This window comes from Lepus europaeus, chromosome X (assembly GCF_033115175.1).
Source record: "Lepus europaeus isolate LE1 chromosome X, mLepTim1.pri, whole genome shotgun sequence".
Classification (NCBI taxonomy): domain Eukaryota; kingdom Metazoa; phylum Chordata; class Mammalia; order Lagomorpha; family Leporidae; genus Lepus; species Lepus europaeus.
The window spans coordinates 64,618,706-64,635,610 of NC_084850.1; positions in this window are offsets into that span (position 1 = coordinate 64,618,706).

Sequence of the window (16,905 nt, forward strand, 5' to 3'; positions counted from 1 at the left end):
AGAGTTCTCATAGTCTCAGCACACCAGGCTCCCACAGTCATGGGGTAGAGAAGGTCCTCTCTGCCCCACTAGCTTGTCCCATCCACATAAAGGCAGAGACGTTCCCAGAGCCTGCTGCCTGTGGGTGCTTTGCCTAGTCAGTTTGAGCCCCAAATCTTGTGATATGTTGAGAAGGTGGGGCACCTCACAGTGCTACATGGGTGTCCAGCCCCCTGTCAATCCTCCCAGCCAGACTGAAAGTCAGTGGTGAATGGGGATTTTTCCCTGGATAATTTGCGTGCATAAGAGCTATCGGCTACAACCCCTATTCATTTCAAAATTTTGCCTTCTCCCTGCCAGTTGCCAGATGCAGTCACCCTAGCTGCTGCCGCTGCTACTGCTGACAAAATGGTGTCTTGTTCTGGCCAGTTGCTGAGCACAAGAGCTCCCGCAGCTGCTGCTTATGTGCAAAATGGCATCACCCTCTCTCAGCCGGTTGCTGGGCGCCATTGTTGGGGGGATGGAAAAAGAGAAACATGCCCCCCCCCACCCCGCTTTTTTCACTGGTTTAGCTGGTATCTTGTCTGCCTTAGGATTCCAGGCTGGACTCATGCCAAACTCTCCCTCTAGCTATATCGCTAGTGTTCCAGGCTGCTGTAGTCTGACCTCACTCTCCAAAGCTGGCACTTTCTCTAGTTTTAGTTGCTGGGTTTGGGCATTTTGTTTGTGCTCATGCTTCACGTCCGCACCTTCGTCACAGATCCATGGCATCCCTCTTCCTTCCGTAGAATTTCCACTGTGGTTTTCTAATTCTCCCGAGAATGTACTTCCTCCTTCCACTTTTTTTTTCATATTTACCCTACATCCTAGAGCAGTAGGCCTTTTGCCTATTCTGCCATCTTGGAATCCATCCTCAAATAGATTCAACCTACAGTTGGTTAAATTCATTGATGCATAGCTGATAGATATGTGGGGCTGATGGATGTGAATGACTGACTGTATATTCTCCCAGTGAGTAGGTCATTTTCTTTCTCTTTTAAGTGGTTTTCAGAGGAGAACTTTTGAATTTCAGGGAAGTCAAGGCTTGTTCTTTCAGTGCTTTTGGTGTTAGTTCTCCAAGCCCAATTGCATGCAGATTTTCTGCCTAGATGCTGGCATCGCTTATGAGCATCAGTTTGGGTCCTGGATACTGCACTTCTAATCCAACTCCCAACTAATATGCCTTGTGACAGCAATGGAAGATGCCTCGAGTGTTTGGACCCCTGCCACATGGGAGACTTGGATAGAGTTCCTGGCTCCTTGATTCTCCCTGACCCAGAACTGGCCTTTGAAGCCTTTTGGGGAGTAAGCCAGTGGATGGAACATCTCTCCGTCTCCCTCTCCATTCATAACACTGTCTTTCAAATAAATAAACAAATCTTAAAAACTTTCAACTGTTAAACTCCTTGAAGAAAACATGGGAGAAAAACTTTTTGATAGTAGTTTTGGCATTTATTTCTTGTATGTGGCATCAGAAGCACAGGCAACCAAAGCAAAAATAGATAAGTGGTACTACATTGATGAGAAAATTCTACACAGCAAAAGAAACAACAGAATGAAAAGACAAACTATGGGGTACTAGAGGAAATTTGCAAGCTGTATATCTGATAAGGGATTAATTTTTCAACAATATAAATACTTCTCACAGATCAACATGAAAAAACTAATAACTCAATAAAATGGGCATTAATTCATACTTGTTAGGATGATCTACCTATGTAGTCCCATTAATATAAAGTTCTTTTAAGTTGTTAACTATTTATAATATTTTACACTTCAAATTTGTTTTCATATTAATTTTTTATCATAGAAAGCCACAAAAAACAAATTTAAAAACACAATCAGATGTAATGTTTATTCACTTAAGTGCTGTGCTGCTATCACAGATGTTTTCATATGTCCATACACATCAAATTGTATATATTAATGTGTGAAGTTGTTTGGATATCAATTTCTATTAGTTAGCTTTTTTTACAATAAGAATATACCTAAGATAAACTTTTTTTGAAGGAAGGAATTTATTTCAGCTCCTAATTCTGGAGGTTCACAATCCAGAATCAGCTGGCCCCATTTGTTTGGCATATTGTGCTGGCATTCTTGCTGTCAGTGTTCCAGAACACTGCAGAGTATTCAAGGAATGACAGTGTGTGTCTATATGTGGTCTCCATTATAGAGGCATCAGTGGTTTTTATGGAAATAAAGTTTATTAGATCATAGCCTCCTACATTCATTAACCTATTGTGTATGGCTGCTTTTACCTTGCAGTGGCAGAGCTGAGAACTTTTAATATTATAAGTTTATGATTTTTCCTTATTTTTAAATGTTACCAATTTTTAAAATTATGGCCACATTCACTTCATATGCACACATTATATACATACACATATATTATTATTTCTTGAAAATATATTAATACTACAAAATGAGGGATTCATGATAATGATTATAATGTGAGGAAAGAAGGGTACATTGCCATGTGCATGATATAATTCATTGAAGCAATGTTTATAACTATATACCAATTGATATGACATCCAAACGATTTTTATACTCTATATATTAACCCGTAAAAAAGAGAAAATGTGATATTTCTCTTTCTAGATCTGGTTTATTTCACTTACAATTATCTCCAGTTGCATCCATTTTGTTGTAAATGGTAGGATTTCATTGCTTTTTATGACTGGGTAATATTCCATCATCTATCTATACCACATTTTCTTTATGCAGTTATCAGTTGGTTGACATCTAGGTTGATTCTATATCTTTGATGTTGTGAATTAAGCTCTATAAACATGGGAGTTCACCTTATCTCTTTCACGTGCTGATTTCATTTCCTTTGTATATATTCCCAGGAATGGGATAGCTGGGCCATGTGGTAAATCTGTTTTTAGTTTTCTGAGAAATCTCCATTCTGTCTTCAGTAATGGGTACATCAGTTTGCAGTCCCACCAGTAGTGTAGTAGGGTACATTTTCCCCACAACCACACGAGATTTTTTTTATTTTAGCCATTCTAAGTTAAAGTGATTCTTCATTGTGATTTTTACTTGCATTTTCTTGATGGTTAGTGATTCTGGGCATTTTTTCATGTGTCTGTTGGCCATTTTATTCCTCACTTGAAAAATGAACGTTCCTATCCTTTAACCATTTCTTTTATTCTTAAAAATATTTATTTTAATTATTTGAAAGTCAGAGATACACAGAGAGAGAAGGAGAGACAGAGAGAGAGAGAGGTCTTCCATCTGCTTGTTCACTCCCCAATTGACTGTGATAGCTGGAGCTGCGCTGATGTGAAGCCAGGAGCCAGGAGCTTCCTCCAGATTTTCCCCTGTAGGTGCAGGGGCCTGGGGCCCAAGGACTTGGGCCATCTTTTACTGCTTTCCCAGGCCATAGCAGAGAGCTGAATTGGAAGTGGAGCAGCAGGGACTCGAACTGGCACCCATATGGGATGCCGGCTTTACTCTTTAAAAGCCACAGTTCCGGCTGCACCAATTTCTTAAATGCATTGTTTTGTTGTTGTTGAGTTTCTTGAGCTCCTTTTCTATTCAGGATGTTGATTCTTTATCAGATACATAGTTTGCAAATATATTCTTGCATTCTGTCCGTTGCCTCTTCACTTTGCTAATTGTATTCTTTGCCATGCAGAAGGTTTTTAGCTTGATGTAATCCTATTTGTCTAGTTTTGCTTTCGCTGCCTGTGCTTCTGTGGTCTTACCCGGGAAATATTTGCCTAGACCAATAGCTTGCAGAATTTACCCTACGTTTTCCTCCAGTAGTTTGATGGTTCCAGATTTAAGTTTAGATGCTTGATCCAGTTGTGTTGATTTTTGTATAGGTGTAATGAGGGGATCTTTTTCAAACATCTGCATGTGGAAACCTAATTTTCCCAATGCCATTTGTTTAAGAGACTTTCCTTTCCAGCACAAATATTCTATTGCAAGGCTTGATGAGCGGGGTGTTGCTGAACTATATGGACCACCTAAAGCTGACATCTGTGCTCCATGGGTGTGTCCCTGGAGGGACCAGGGTGCTCCAGCCACTATTCCTATGTTAGGGGCCATAGTCTAGAGTAATACCCAAAAAGCTCGTGGAGGAGAGCTCCTCTGTCTGGTCAGCAGAAGGAGATGTTGGAGCCAACTGGTGTATTTGGAGTCCCAGCCTTTCAGCTGTGCCAAAGTGAATTAGCTGATTCATAGCTCACAGTGAGCTCATGGTGCTGGTGCACTTCACCCATCCAAGCTGGTACACAGTCCAGAGCACTGACTCACTCTGTAATGTGCCCCCAAACCCCACTGTGAAATCTAACCCAGTGTGCAAGGAACTCAGAGACTTGGTAGTCAGACTTAGTGGGTTCACTGAAACCAAGATGCAAACTGCCAGTTTTCAAGCGTTTGGGGGAAGGAGAGGCATTGGGAAAAAGGATAGTTTTCAATTCTGACACTGCAGGTCTCCGAATTTCCAGGATCCTAGAGGCTATCTATCCAGCTTCCCTGCTCCCACTTTACACTGCAGTGAAGAATGCTATGTGGGCTATGGGGCCGCTGCTGCCCTACTGGGTCCAGCTGGAACCATTGGGCTCAGTCTTCCCTTCTAGAATGCAGGAATGTCTCTGGGGCCTCCAGGAAGAAGACATGCAAGGAAAAGTTGTGAGTGACTCAACTTTCAATACGTCAGCTCTCAGAGGACTTTGGGGAGAGAACAGTGAAGTTTCCTTCTCTGAATTCTGGGAGTTCAGAGATTTCCATGGAGTGTTCCTCCCTGAGCTGCTAGCCAATAGCAGCTAGATTCTTCTCTGGGGAGGATTGCCTGGGCGAGAGGTATGTGCAGATTGTCTCCACCTACGCTCTCCTGCTGTGTTTCTCCCCAAAATAAGGATTCCCCTTGCCGTGGGGCAAGGGCATCAGACACTGACTGGATTTGCCTTGTTCCTCTTTCTATATCCAAGCTGATATACCTTTTATCACTGCCCTGCTGTATTTCTACTTCTCACCTACAGCCTCTCATGCTCTTCCTCAGGTACTCACTAATAGATGTGCTGCTTCAGAATATCTTGGTGGAGGAGGAGGCAAACATTGGACTTCTTTATATATCCATCTTGAATCTTGCTGCTCACTAGGTTTTAATGATGAGGACTCCATCCTAACAACCCAATCAAACCATTGCCAAAGTTCCTACCCTCAAAACCATAATTAAAAGACATTTTGCCCTCTCATTATCACTGACATAAGACTTTGGGTATGAAGGCTTTTAACCCGTGGTCCTTTGGGTGACAGTCAAATTACACAACACAATTATCCCACAATAAGTCTGTTTTTAAAAAGTAGAGATATATCGGCCAGCGCCACGGCTCACTAGGCTAATCCTCCACCTGCGGCGCCAGCACGCCGGGTTCTAGTCCTGGTTGGGGCACTGGATTCTGTCCTGGTTGCTCCTCTTCCAGTCCAGCTCTCTGCTGTGGCCTGGGAAGGCAGTGGAGGATGGCCCAAATCCTTGGGCCCTGCACCCGCATGGGAGACCAGAAGGAAGCACCTGGTTTCTGACTTTGGATTGGCGCAGTCCGCCGGCCGTAGCGGCCTTTTGGGGGGTGAACCAACGGAAGGAAGACCTTTCTCTCTCTCTCTTTCTCTCTCTCTCACTAACTCTGCCTGTCAAAAAAAAGTAGAGATACATAAAAGACCTCAGAACATAGTCCAAATTAAAATGGCTAGATTACAGGAAAACTTCCCAGACTAGTCCCTTGGATTTAGAGCTGGTATCTTTTACCTAACTTAAAGTTTCTTGAGACCTAAGACCTATAAGAAAGTGTCAGAGTTTCAGCTTGGATAAATAAGCAGCAGCTTAATAGTTCTTTTAGTCATTAGAGAGCAAATCTTATGCTCGATGCCACTCAGCGCTGAGGCAAAAGACAATTTTAGACGTGAATTGGGTAGTGGTGAGATTCCTATTGCATTTGTTTTTGCTTTCATTGCTCCAGAGTTTATACCTTAGCCTACAGATTGTGGCTGAGTTAGTTTATGATAAGCAAGGTTAGTTAAAAGATTATGTCAGTCTTCTGTACTTGGCAACAAGAAACCTTGTTGCTAATGTAAAACAATATGAGAAGTGTAAGATGCTTCCACTTACAGTAAAAACTTAAATTGCTTAAGTTCACATATTCTCCATTGTAGTTGTTCTTTTTTTCAAGAAACAAGAAATAACATTACTATTATCACATTTAAAGAGATACATATCCCTGAATAAATGAAAGATTTTCCCTATTTATTTTATGTATTTAAATTTAAATCAGATATGGGACAAAACTGTTCATTTTAACACTACCAATGAAAGAAGGGAACACCACCACCAAATTTTCACATTTAGATGAATTCTTTTTCTGAGTAGCTATTAATCTTAAAGCTGGTTACTGTTGCTAGAAGGGACTATGTTTTTTTTTAACATGAACAAATATTACTTGCAAAACCAGTTTGCTTATGCATCAAGTGTTCTGGGGAAATCACGCTTCAGTTGTTTCCAAACAAAAAAAAGATGGTGTAAAATCCTGCCTGACCGTGAAAGCAGCTGCTGATCAAGGAAAGTGGCTATCAGAAAGAAAATGAAATTATCCTTCAGTTGAATTCTGCATTTTCTCTGTTTTCATTCATGCAGAGCTCACTCTGCAGTATAGTATCTCTCTTTGTATGTTATGTAGATGGAGTATCAGAGTACTCAATCTGGCACTGAGGAAACTACTACAACACATATTGTGAGCATGGGATAGGCAGGATAAAGATAACTGAGGGCTCAATTTGGGTAAAAAAAAAGGTCCCATGGACAAAATGTGGAAAAGGAAGCTACACAGAGAGGAAGGATGGACTATACTTTTGTAGATTCTAGGTATTTAGAGCCACAATTAGTATAGATCCTGGAAGCTGACACTTATTAGACACTTCAGTAAGTGAGGTACTAAGTTAAGCCCCTAAAATGCTTTATTTTAGGTAATATTTTTGCACATTAGTATGTCTATATAATGTTATTTTACTGTAAATTTCACTATTAAAAAGCTAGATGATAGAGTTTTTGGATGTTTTTGCTGTAAAGAAATGTTGCATACTTGGAGATATATATATATATATATACACACATATATGTGTATATGTGTATATATGTATATATGTGTGTATATATATGTACATATATATGCATGCATATATATATATATCTCCTTATTGGATATAACACAATATATACATGTAGCAAATCATCACATAGTACTTCATAAGTATGTACAATTTGTTGAATTTTTTAAAATAAAAAATTCATTAAATTATTTAAAAGCAAATCTTTAGTAGAGATTTACTTATTTTACAGACAAGAAAAATAAATGTGTTTGTTGGGAATGAGAGTTTGGAGTAATTGAGTAAAATGTTTTTCTACCTCCTTACCAAGCTAGAAATTCTCTTAGCTTTGTGATCATACTGAGTCACATTCCAAACCAACAGAAGTGAAATTTTAGCCTTTGAACAAAGAAATGATCTAGAAATATAAATTTATCTACTTGTTTATTTTTAAAGATTTATTTAGAAGGCAGAGTTAGACAGAGTAGTAGCTTCCATCCACTGGTTCTCTCCACAATTTGCCTCAATGGCCAGGACTGGGCCAGGCTGAAGCCAGGAGCTTGGAACTCCATCCAGGTTTCTCACATGGGTGCATTATTGGCCAAAATGGAATAACTGGCTTTATTTTTATTTTTTAAAGATTTATTTATTGTAAAGTCAGAGTTTCAGAGGGAAAGGAAGAGGCAGAGAGAGACCTTCCATCTGCTGGTTCACTTCCCAGATGGTTAAAATGGCCAGCCAAAACTGGGTGCCAGGAGCTTCTTCCACGTTTCCCATGTGGGTGGCAGGAACACAAACACTTGGAACATCTTCTAAGGCTTTCCCCAGGCTATTAACAGGGAGCTGGATTGAAGTGGAGCAGCAGGAACATGGACCAGCACCCATATGGGATGGCTGTTTGCAGGAGGTGGCTTTACCCGCTATACCACAATATGGCCCTGGACTAACTGCTTTTGAACATACCAACTCAAGATAAACAAGTAGAAAACCCAATAGCAAATATGAAACATCTGTTTCAAAACACTGAAAAAGTCATTAAGGCCATGATCTCTAGAAAAGAAACAAAGAATTTAGGGTATAAGATCATACAAAATTTCTACATGGAGCGATTTACCAATTTTTTTAGGGAGGAGCATCATAAGATGACACAGTAGTCTCAACAAGATGACAAAAAAAATCTGTTGTCAGGGAGGATGACAAATCTGGAATTTTCAGAAAATGAACAAGCTATATAAAGAGCTCCAGGAAGGAACAAAGGGGTCCCCTTGAACTATTTAATTCTTACTGAATATAAGCCGTATACTCTGTGTGTAGAGTGATACCTCATAAACCTAGGAAACAAATTAATAGGCTGAATAATTCATATAGGTTACACAGGGCTGCAGAGGTATGAACTCTGAACCAACAGAATGGAGTCTCAATGATTCACTAGTGACCCATAAGACTAATGCTTTTGCAGTATGTCTAAATTAGCCCTAGAATGGAAGTCACTTTAGAAATTTCAGATGAAAGAGTTCTTAACAATAAGCTTTAAAAAGATAACACTAATTGGGGTTGACACTGTGGTGTAGGGGGTAAAGCCGCTGCCTGCAGTGCTGCCATCCCATACGGGCGCCACGTGGAGTCCTGGCTTCTCCACTTCCGATCCAGCTCCCTTCTATGGCCTGGGAAAGAAGTGGAAGATGGCTTAAGTCCTTGAGCCCCTGCACCCGTGTGAGAGACCTGTAAGAAGTTCCTGGCTCCTGGCTCCTGGCTCCTGGCTTTGGATCGGTACAGCTCCAGCCATTGTGGCCATCTGGGGAGTGAACCAGCATATGGGAGAACTCTCTCTCTCTCTTGCTCTCTCTCTCTGCTTCTGCCTCTATATAACTCTGCCTTTCAGATGAATAGATAAATCTTAAGAAAAGAAAAAGAAAAAAAGATAACACTAATCTATATGAAATGTCTTCAGAAAACTGCATAATTAATTTCACTTACACTTAAAGCCATTTCCTCTCAACAATTTAGGCACAAGGATACATTTATGCAGATTGAAATACAAATAATTATACATTACATTGTTTTAAACTCCGCTGGTTACCACAACGAAGAAAAATATATGATATTTGTCTTTTCGCTTTTGGCTTACTTCACTAAGCATAATGTTTTCCAGTTGCATCCATTTTGTTTTTTCGAGTCTTCAGTTGACAGACATTTGGAATGATTACACATCTTAGCTACTGTTAATTGAGCTGCAATAAACATGGGGGTACAGATAACTCTTTCATATGCTCATTTCCTTTCTCTTGGTTAAATCTGAGGAGTGGGATGGCTTTGTCATATGGTATATCTATTTTCAGCTTTCTGAGGTATCTCCATACTGTGTTCCAAAATGGCTGTACTAGTTTATATACCAACCAACAATGAATTAGGGAACCTTTTGCCCCATATTCTCATCAGCATTTGCTATTTTTTTTTATTTCTATATGAGAAAAATTCTAACTGGGGTAAGGTGAAACCTCATTGTGGTTCTTATTTGCATTTGTCTGATGGCTAGTGATCCTGAGCATTTTTCAAAGTTCTGTTGGCCATTTGAATTTCTTCTTTTTAAAAATACCTGTTCAAATCTTGATCATTTCTGTACTGGATTGCTTGTTTTGTTGTTGTTGAGTTTCTTTAGCTATTTATAGATTCTGGATGTGAATTCTTTATTACTTGCATAGTTTACAAATACTTTCTGATTTGTTGGTAGCCTCTTAACTTTCTAAACTGTTTCCTTTGCAATGTAGAAGCTCCTTAGCTTGACATAATCCCATTTGTCTATTTTTGCTTTGATTCACTGTGCTTCTGGGGTCATTTCCAAGAAGTCTTTGCCTATGTCAGTGTCTTGCAGATTTTCCCCAATGGCCTCCTCTAGTAATTTGATGCCATCAGATCGTAGATTTAGATCCTTGTTCCATTTGAGTTTATTTTTGTTTAAGGTGTAAGGTAGGGATCATGATTCATACTTCTGCATACAGAAATCCAATTTTCCAAGCACCATTTGCTGAAGAGATTTTCCTTTACACAGGGATTGAGTTTAGCTCCTTTGAAAAGATTACTTCAATTTTAGATACATGGATTGATGTCTGGGGTTTCTATTCTGTTCCATTTGTCTAAATGTGTATTTCAGTGCCTCCCATTCTACTGGTTGCCTCTTCACTTTCTTAAATGTTTCCTTTGCAGTGCAGAAACTTCTTAGCTTGATGTAATTCCATTTGTCTATTTCTACTTTGATTGACTGTGCTTCTGGGGTCTTTTCCAAGAAGTCTTTGCCTATGCCAATGTCTTACAGAATTTCCCCTATGTATTATGGTATCAAGTCATAGATTAAGATCTTTTGTCGATTTTGGGTTGACTTTTGCATAATGTGTAAATTAGGGGTCTTATTTCATACTTCTGCATGGATACATGATCCAATATTCCAAGAAACATTTTTTGAAGACTGTCCTTAAGACAGGGATTGATTGATTTTAACTTCTTTATCAAAGATCATTTCATTCTAGATGCATGGACGGAGTTCAGGAGTTTCTATTCTGTTCCATTTCTACATGTCTATTTGTGTGCCAGCATCAGGCTGTTATCATTATAAGTGCATTGCAATATTTCTTCAAATCTGGTATTATAATGCCTTCAGCTTTGTTTAAGATTGCTTTAGATATTAAGGATCTCTTGTGTTTCCATATGAATTTTAGCAGTGTTTTTTTCTAGATCTGAAAAGAATGTCTTTGGTATATTTGTTGGTATCACATTGAATTTGTAAATTGCTTTCAGTATTATGGACATTTTTATGATATTAACTCTTACAATCCAAGAAAATGGAAGATTTTCCCAATTTTTTTGGTGTCTTCTTGTCTTTCTTTAATGCTTTGTAATTTTCATCATGGAATTATTTCACTTCCTTGGTTAAATTTATTCTCTGCATTTTAAAATTTTTTTCTAGATATTATGAATGGAACTGATCTTACAAGTTCTTTCTCAGCAGTGCCATGTTTTGTGTATACAAAAGCTATTGATTCTAATGTGTTAATTTTATATCCTACAAGTTTATCAAGCTCTCATGAGTTTCAATAGTCTTTTAGTGGATTCCTTTGGCTCCCCTATTTGTAGAATCATGTTATCTGAAAATGGGGATAATTTGACTTCTCACCCAATTTGTAGCCCATTGGTTTCTTTTTCTTGCTTAATGGCTCTAGCTAAAACTTCCATGATTATACTGAATAGCAATAGTGAAAGTAGGAATCCTTTTTTGGTTCCAGATCTTTTGGAAATGCTTCCAACTTTTCTCCATTCAACAATATTCTGGTTGTGGGTTTGTCATATATTGCCTTGATTTTGTTGAAGAATATTGGTTCTAAACCCAATTTGCTTAAGGTTTTTGTCATGAAAGGATGTTGTATTTTACCAAGTGCTTTCTCTACATCTTTTGATATAATCATATGTTTTTTGTTCCTCCATTTATTAGTGTGATATATTACATATTGATTTGTGAATGTTGAGCTGTCCACACATATCATGGATAAATGCCACTTGGTCTGGGTGCATGATCTTTCTGATGTGTTGTTGAATTCAATTAGCTAGTATTTTGTTGAGGATTTTTGCATCTATGTTCATCAGGGATATTGGTCTATAGTTCGCTTTATTTCTTGTGTCTTTTTCTGGTTTTGGAATTGAGGTGATGCTGGGCTCACAGGAATTTGGTAGCATTCCCTCCCTTTCAGTTGTATTATATAATTTGAGAAAAATTGGAATTAGTTTTATAAAGTCTGGTAGAATTCATCAATGAAGCCGTCTGGTGGTGGGCTTTTCTTTTTTGGGAAATTCTTTATCACCAATTTAGCCTCTGTCTTGGTTATTGGTCTGTTTAGGTTTTCAATGTCTTTATGCCTCAATTATGGTACATTTCATGTGTCTAGGAACTATCCATTTCTTCTAGATTTGCCAATTTGTTGGCATTCTGTTCTTTGTAGTAATTCCTGATGATTCTTTTTATTTCTGTGGTATCTGTTGTTACATTTCCTTTATCATCCCAGATTGTTTTTGGTTTGTTGGGCCAATGGTATATAAATTTTGCTTATTTTTTTAAAAAACAGCTCTTCATTTCACTGATCTTTGGGATTGTTTTTTATTTATTTCTTCCTATTAATTTTAGATGGAGTTATTTCTTTTTCTAGGTCCTTGAGATGCATTGTTAGCTCATTTATTTGATGCCTTTAAATTTCTTGATGTGGACAGCAATTGCTGTAAACTTCCCTCTTAGCACTCCTTTCGGTGTATCCAATAAGTTTTGATATGTTGTAATGTCATTTTCATTCCTTTCCAGGATTTTTCCCCATGATTTCTTCTATGACTCACAGTTCATTAAGGAGCATTTTCTTCAGTCTCCGTGTGTTTTCATATTTTCTAAACATTCTTGAATTTTTAATGTCTAGTTTCATTTCATTTTGGTCAGAAAAGATACATGGTAGGGTTTCAGTTTTTTTAATTTGCTGTGACTTGCTTTATGATCTAGCACATGGTCTAACCTGGAGAAAGTTCCATGCACTAATCAACCCACATGTCTCTCAACTATTGACTGGATAAAGAAATTATGATACATATACATTATGGAGTACTACTCAGTTGTAAAAAAAATGAAATTCCGTCTTTTGCAAAAAGATGAACACAACTGGAAACCATTATATTAGTGAAATAAGCCAGTCCCCAAACGACGGATATCAAATATTTTTCCTGATCTGAGATAAATAATACAGTACCTGAAATGTAATGCCTTTGATTAAAGTAGATATTTTGTGATTCAATGATTGTTTAAAGCCCTTGTCTCTTCCAAAGAGGAACAGTGTTTCGCTCTCGCTCTATCTCTATCTCTATCTCTATCTCTATCTCTATCTCTATCTCTATCTCTATCTCTCTCCATACTATTTGTTGAACTCTTTTACTTAGTTCAGGGTTAACTATATGACCATTAAGTAAACTGAAAATAGGCCTTTGTAAAAATTAAGAATGGGAATGTGACAGGGAGGAAGATGAAGTTTGGCATGTGGATGGGATGGAGGGTAGCGGGGAAGTGTCACTATGTTCCTAAATCTTTATATATAAAATATATGAAACTTGTATAACTTAAATAAAACTTTAAAAAAGAAAGTTTCATGAACTGATGAAATGAATGTGTATTCTTCAACAATGGGATGAAAAATTCTATAGATATCAGATATTAGGTCCATTTGTTCCATAGTGTAGATTACCTTGGCTGTTTCTTTTATTGGTTTTCGATTTGATTTATCCATTGATGAAAGTAAGATATTGAAGTTCCCCTTTTCTATTGTATTAGAGTTCATGTCTCCCTTTAAGTCCACCAACATTTATTTTAAATAGCCATGCACCCTGGAATTGGCTGCATATACATTTACTATAGTCACATCTTCTTGTTGAATTGATCCCTTACTGATTACATAATGCCTTTCTTTGTCTCTTTTCACAGCTTGTTTTAAAATATTTTTTGTCAAATAATTAGGATGTCTACATTTGTTCATTTTTGCTCTCCTTTAGCATGGACTATCTTTTTCCATCCTGTCACTTTGAGTCTGTGTATCTTTGTTGGTGAGGTGGATTTCCTGTAGGCAGCAAATAAATGGGTCTTGTTTTTTAATCCATTCACCCAGTCTGTAAGGATTTAAGTAGTTAGATTCAAACTTACTATTAATAAGCAATAACTTGGCCCTGCCATTCTTCTGTAAATATTCCTGTTTTTTGCTTTGGATCTCCTTTGTATTTTTACTATGAGAATTTTTGCCTTCACATTTCATTCATAGTGAAGATTCTCTTTCTTTGTTTCTGTATGTAACACATCCTTAAAAAGGTTTTGTAAGGCTATTTGTGTGGTGAAAAATTCTTTCAATTTCGGTTTGTTATAGAAAGTCTTTATTTTATCTTCATTTAAAAATGAGGGCTTTACAGGGTACAGCATTCTGGGCTCAAAATTTTTTTCTTTTATGATTTGGACTATATCTTTCCATTCTCTCCTAGTGTGTAGGGTTTCTGATGAGATTTAAGCTGTGGGACTAATTGGAGATCTCTGAACATAGTCTGACATTTCTCTCATGCATATTTTAGTCTTTTCTTTATGTTTTAGTGTTAAAAGTTTGACTACAATGTGTTATAGTAACATATTTTCTGTTCACTTCTATTAGGACATCTATGTGTTTCCTGTACTTGGTTGTCTCTTTCTTTCTACAAATTCAGGAAGCTTTCTGTTATTATTTCACTGAATAAGGCTTCGAATCCATTCTCTCTTTCTACACCTTAGAAACTCCTAAGACCTGTATGATGGGGTATTTGAAATTATCCTATAAATCTTGATACTGTTTTTAAGTTTTCAAATTTCTTCTTTTTTTGCTCTGAGATATTTCCAATTATTTGTCTTCTAGCACAGAATATCTTTCTTCTGCCTCACCAAGTCTGTTGTCAAGGTTTCCACTGTATTTTTACTTGACATATTGAATTCTTCCTTTCTAATATTTTATTTTGATTTTTCTACAAAATTATTGTCTCATGGGAAAATTTTTCATCCATGTTGTGTATGGATTTCTTCAACTCATAAATTTGCTTTTTATTGCTTCTGAGTATTCCTATGATCATTCTTTTGAATTCAGTTTCAGGCATTCCATCAATCTCTTCATCTACACATTCTAATATTGATATGTTGTTCTGTTACTTTGGAGGAGTCATGTTGTCTTTCTTGTTCTTTTTTTAATTTTTTAAATTTTTTTTATTTGACAGATAGAGTTAGACAGTGAGAGAGAGAGACAGAAAGAAATGTCGTCCTTCCGTTGGTTCACCCCCAAATGGTTGCCATGGCCAGCGCTGCACCGATCCGAAGCCAGGAGCCAGGTGCTCCTTCCTGGTCTCCCACGTGGGTGCAGGCACCCAACCACTTGGGCCATCCTCCACTGCCTTCCAGGGCCACAGCAGAGAGCTGGCCTGGAAGAGGAGCAACCAGGACAGGAATCTGGCACCAATATGGGATGCCGGCACCGCAAGTGAAGGATTAACCAAGTGAGCCATGGCACTGGCCCCTCTTGTTCTTTTTTAAAGATTTATTTATTTATTTGAAATAGTTACACAGAGAGAGAAGGAGAGGCAAAGAGAGAGGGAGGAAGGGCTTCCAACTGCTGGTTCACTTCCCAATTGGCCAAAACAGCTGGAGCTGCACTGATCTGAAGCCAGGAGCCAGGAGCTTCCTCCAGGTTTCCCACGTGGGTGCAGGGGCCCAAGGACTTGGGCCATCTTTTAGTGCTTTCCCAGGCCATACCAGAGAGCTGAATCAGAAGTAGAGCAGCCAGGACATGAACTGGTGCCCATATGGGATGCCAGCACTGCAGGTGGCGGCTTTACCTGCTACTCTACAGTGTCAGTCCCCTTTGTTCTTTTTTCTTATATTTCTGTGTTTGTTTTTAGGCATATATGGAAACACTTGCTGGTTTTCCCCACTGATGGGTTTTCTCTTTGAACTATGCTTCTGTGGCTTAGTGTAGTGTCTGCTTCTTCAGTGGATACCCAGAGGTTTTTTCTGGGTGGGGCCAGGGAGCTCTGATCAGTGCTCCAGGCTGGGTCAAGAATCCAGGGTAACACCCAAGTTGGACATGGTAGATCTCTATTGTCAGTAGGGGAAGGTTATGATCTCGCCTTTTGAGATAATCAAAACTTCACCTCCTCTCTTCCAATGTGATCATTGCCCATAGTTATCACACAGCGGTTTGGTTTGATTTGATATTCTGCAACTTTTCTGTATTGTTTTATGCATTCTAGCAACTTTTTAGTAGAGGCTTAAGGGTTTTTTTTCATGTACAAAATCATGTATTCTGCAAAGATCAATATTTTTACTTTACATGAACCATACAAAACATCTGTGCCAACCTCAGTGTGAGCGTGGAACCCTCTGCAGTGACCCACCCCAAGAAGTCAGGGATCTCTGAACCTCTGACACCAGACACAGTGATTTCCTAGATGTCCAGCTACACTCCAAGACCTATTGTGTAGTCACAGGATTCCCACTGTCACAGTGCACAAGGCTTCCATAGTCATGGGGTGTGTAAGAGCCACGGAGCTCCATGAGCCTGCCCCTTCCACGGAGAGAACAGAAATGTTCCGAGAGCCAGCTGCCTGTGGGTACTCTGCCTTGGCAGTTTGAGCCCCAGAACCTGTGATATGTTGAGTGGCTGGAGGCAACTCAGTGTCCTTCATGGGTGTCCAGTTCCCTATCAACCCTCCCAATGAGACTTAAGTCAGTGGGAAACACATATTCTTCCCTCTGGTAAAATCCTCTGGCTGTATATACATGAGCCACCACAGCCTCTACTTGTGTCAAGATGGTGCCTTCTCCCAACCCATTGCTGGGTGCCCTTGTGGTTGAATGAGGAGAAGAAATTTGTTTTTCTTTCTCTGGATTAGGCAGGTACTGTTCCTCTCAGTATGGCTCCAGGCCAGTTTCAGTCAGTGTGTTCTGCAAGGTTCTCCCACATGCAGTATCACCACTGGTACAGGCTGCCACAGTGTGCTTTCACCTCACTCTCTGAACTTGATGTCTTATCTGTCCTTCAGCTGTGAGATTCGTATGTGGCCTTCCTTGTTGCTCCTGCATGTCTGCATTTTCTACACTGCTCTGCAATGTTGCTCCTTCTGTAAATTTCCACTGCAGACTTCTCTCCAACTCTCCCTTGGAAATACACTTCTTCCATTTTTATTCTGCTACTTTCCCCTGGTCAGAATCAATACATC